Raw genomic sequence first — 4651 nt, 5'->3', positions numbered from 1 at the left:
GGGCTGAGGAGGGAGGGAGGGAGGGACGGGGGAGGGGCCTGCAAAAGGGCGGCCGGAGACCGTGGATGGGGGGGGGAGGAGCCTGCGGGTGGGCGGGGGGAGGAGGCCGAGGGGGGGGGGAACCCCTCCCCCCTCCCTCCCCCTCCCCCCCCCCGCAGCCCTCCGAGGGCCCCTCCCGGCCCCTGTGAAAAGGGCCCGGTGATCGACCCTTCCCTCCCTTCCCTCCCTCCCCTCCCTTCCCTTCCGGGCCCGTTTCCAGCTCCTCCTCCTGTGGGGGAAGGGAGGCGGAGGAGGGTTTTGCTTCTATGATTTCTAAGAAGGTTGCAAGTTGGTCCTCTACTTACAACAGCCCATCTAGCGGCCGTCCAAAGTCACAACGCCACGGAAAGCGGCCTGTGGCCGTTTTTTCCCGCCTCGACGGCCTCCCCGCGATGGGGTGATGGAAATGTGTCCCCTGCCGGGGGATTCCCCTATTGCTGCTTTCTGACAAGCAGAGTCAACCCAGATTCATTTAACAACCCTGTTACTAAGTTAACAACTGCAGTGCTTCACATAACAGCTGTGGCGAGAGAGGCCGTAAAATGGGGCAAAAGTTCCCTAGCACATGTCTCCCTTAGCAACAAAAATGCTGGTCTTGGCCGTAAGTCAAGGACCACCTGCATAATTTGCACAAAGAATTACGCATTTTTATGTAAACTGTAATATATAATCCCAGAGAACGACACTTTACTGCTTTAGTGACGATCCCCAGTGTTCAGACCTACCAGTAGTAGCAATTGGGGCAATTTCTTACTGGAATAAAAATACAAATTATTTTCAGGATAGCTGGCAAACATCTTGCTGATCAAATTAGTATTTAGTATTAGTATTTTAGTATTTATTAGGATTTATAGGCCGCCCTTTTCCCTGAGGGGACTCAGGGCGGCTTACAATCATTAGGGAGGGGGTGCAATTCAAAAATAAACAATATGTGAACAAAGTAAAATAATAAAAACACAACTTGCATTCAACATTCAACACTCGGGTGGGGCAAATTAGAGGCTTATCCCCAGGCCTGTTGGGATAGCCAGGTCTTGAGGGCTGCGTGGAAGGCCTGGACGGTGGTGAGGGTGCGTATCTCCACGGGGAGGTCGTTCCACAGGGTCGGAGCTGCAACCGAGAAGGCTCTCCTCCGCGTAGTCGCCAGTCGACATTGATTCGCTGAATTCTGTGCAGAGCGTGCGGGAATCATGTGGCTCTGATCATGGGAAGCACCGGGCTCACAATCCAGAGCCTTCCTGAAATGGAGGAGAGCAGCCCAGGAGATCTGGCTCCTTCCAGTGAGTTTCGCATATCGCCTTTACCTCCATTTTTGTATCAAGCAAGCTTCGCATACAGTGCGAAGGAGCCGAGGTGGCGCAGTGGTTAAATGCAGCACTGCAGGCTACTGCTAGATCAGCAGTTCAGCGGTTCAAATCCCACCGGCTCAGGGTTGACTCAGCCTTCCATCCTTCCGAGGTGGGTGAAATGAGGACCCAGATTGTTGTTGGGGGCGATATGCTGACTCTCTGTAAACCGCTTAGAGAGGCCTGAAAGCCCTATAAAGCGGTATGTAAGTCTAACTGCTATTGCTATTGCTATTGCTCTGCTTTTCTGTATCTTTAGTTGTGTCTTGGAAGAAGATGTGGAGAAACTGCCTTTTGAATTTGCAAGTTGGAATGGAGAGCTGCTACTTTAGAAGAGGAATATATATATATGTGTGTGTGTGTGTGTGTGTGTGTGTGTATATATATATATATATATATATATATATATATATATATATATATATATATATACACATACATACATACATACATACATACATACATACATATATATATATATATATATAAAAACTGCATGGATAGATAAGGTTAGGGAAACAGGCTCAAAGTGACAGTGTGTTAAGCAGGCAGTTCTTCACTTAGGAATGAAATGCACCTGTACACTGTGCACAATTATTAGGCAAGTGAGTATTTTGACCATATAATTTTTATGCATATATTTTATGCACCTCCCAAGTTGTATAAACTTGAATGCTTAGTGGATATAAGCAGATCAGGAGATGTGTATTTGTGTAATGAGGGAGGGTATTGCCTAAGGCAGTGATGGGCAACCTTTTTGGCGTGGTGTGTCAAAAATCGGCAAAAAATCAAGCATAACTCGCGTTGTGTGTCACTTCGACAAAAACATAATTTTGCGCAATTTATAGTTGCTGCTAATGGCGCTCACAGTTCCCGTTGGCACTCCGCTGTTCCCTGCTGTGGTGCGCTCATAACCGACAGTCCCAGGAGTAGACTCTCTGTGCCAGCCTGACTGGAGAGAGGCGCGCACTGTTCCCGCGCTCCTCTCCTGCGGGTCCTCCCTCGCCGCGCTGATGACGTGTGTGCGCACGGCACACATGCCTTACCAGCAGCCCCTGCGCTCAGAAAGGGGCGGCGGCGATACAGTAAGTGAGTGTGGGCGGGGGAGACCACACGTCACGCCCCCCCCGTTCCTCCAGCACAGATTCTTTCATCCTCGGCGGCCGTGCAAGAGCCGAGGATGAATCGCATGAAATCCTGTGCGTGTCACCCCAAATGGCTACGCGTGTCAGCACTGACACGCGTGTCATAGGTTCGCCATCACTGGCCTAAGGACTTCAGCAACCTTTATCAATATACCATACAATCACCTCTTACAATACTAGACAACACAGAATCAACAGCAGAGGCCTTCCAGTTTCTAGCTTCTATCATATCTCAAGACCTAAAGTGGACACCTCACATCAAAAACGTCATCAAAAAAACACAACAAAGAATGTTTTTTTTCTGCGCCAACTCAGGAAGCTCAAAAGTGCCCAAGGAGCCGCTGATTCTGTTCTATGGAGGAAGGATTGAGTCTGCCATCTGCACCTCCATCACTGTCCGGTTTGGCTCTGCAACCCAACAAGACAGACGGAGACTTCAGAGGAGAATCAGAACCCCCGAAAAAACAATTAAGGCCAACCTGCCTTCCACTGAGGACTTGTACACTGCACGAGTCAAAAAGAGGACCATGAAAATATTTACAGACCCCTCGCATCCTGGACATAAATTGTTTCAACTCCTTTGGGGTTCGAACGACCCTTTCACAGAGGTCGCCTAAGACCATCAAAAAACACATATTTTCTATGGAACCGAGACACCAATTTTATGGTTGGAGGTCACCACAACATGAGGAACTGTATCAAAGGGTCGCGGCATTGGGAAGGTTGAGAACCACTGCTATAGAGCATTGCACACCAAGACCCAAGGACAGTTTTTCCTCCCATGCCATCACTCTGCTAAACAAATAATTCCCTCGCCACTGTCAAACTGTTCCCTAATGCTGCATTACTATTACTATTAGTCTTCTCATCGTTCCTATCACCCATCTCCTCCCACTTAGGACTGCAGGGCTGTAATTCTGTTGCTTGTATCCTTACGATTTATATTGATATTGTTTCCTGATTGCTTATTTGGACCCTATGATTATCATTAAGTTCTGTACCTTATGATTCGTGACGAATGTATCTTGTCTTTTTATGGACACTGAGAGCTTCTGCACCAAAGAGAAATTCTTTGGTGCGTCCAATCACACTTGGCCAATAAAGAATTCTGTCTGTCTGTCTGTCTGTCTCTCCCTAATTATTAGGCAGCTTCTTTTCCTCAGGCAAAACGGACCAAAAAAGAGATTTAACTGACTGAAAAGTCAGACATTGTAAAAAAAGTCTTTCAGAGGGAGGCAGCACTCTTAAAATTGCTAAGATGTTGGGGCATGATCCCAGAACCATCACATGTTTTGTTGCAAATAGTCAACAGGGCGCAAGAAACGCGTTGAGGGAAAAAAAGATGCACCTTACCTGCCAAAGGTTTGAGAAGAATCAAACCTGAAGCTACCAGGAACCTATTGTCCTCCAGGGCTGTCATTTCCCAGAACTTCAACCCACCTGGAGCGCCCAGAGGTACAAGGTGTTCAGTGCTCAGAGACAAGGCCAAGGTACGGAAGGCTGAAACCCGACCACCACTGAACAAGGCACCTACGTTGAAGCTGCAAGACTGGGCCAAGAAATGGCTGAAGACTAATATTTCGAAGGTTTTATGGACCGATGAGATGATGAGATGAGACTCTTGATGGACCAGACGGAAGGCGCCGTGGCTGGGTCAGTAGCAGGCACAGAGCTCCACTTCCACTCGGAGGCCAGCAAGGTGGAGAGTGGATACTTCTATGGGCTGGTAATATTAAAGATGAGCTAGTTGGACCTTTTCATATTGAAGATGGGCTCAGAGTCACCCCCTAAACCTACTGCCAGTTTCTTCAAGCAGTGGTACAGGAGAAAGCCTGCATCTTTCAAGAAGACTCTGGTTTTTATGCAGGGCAATGCTCCATCGCATGCATCAAAGTACTCTGCTGCGTGGCTAGCCAGTAGAGGGTTTAAAGATGAAAATTAAGGATACATGGCCACCTTCCTCACCTGACCCAACCCCTATTCAGATCTTGTGGGCCCTTCTTAGATGGGAGATTTAGCATGAGGGCAAACAGTTCACCTCTCTGAACAGTGTCTGGGAGACTGTGGCTGCTGCTGCTGCTGCAGAAAAGGTGGGTCCTCAGCAGATCAAGAAACCGACAG

This window comes from Thamnophis elegans, chromosome 9 (genome assembly GCF_009769535.1).
Source record: "Thamnophis elegans isolate rThaEle1 chromosome 9, rThaEle1.pri, whole genome shotgun sequence".
Classification (NCBI taxonomy): Eukaryota; Metazoa; Chordata; class Lepidosauria; order Squamata; family Colubridae; genus Thamnophis; species Thamnophis elegans.
The sequence above is the reverse complement of the archived record's forward strand: the minus strand, read 5'-3'. Positions refer to the sequence as shown.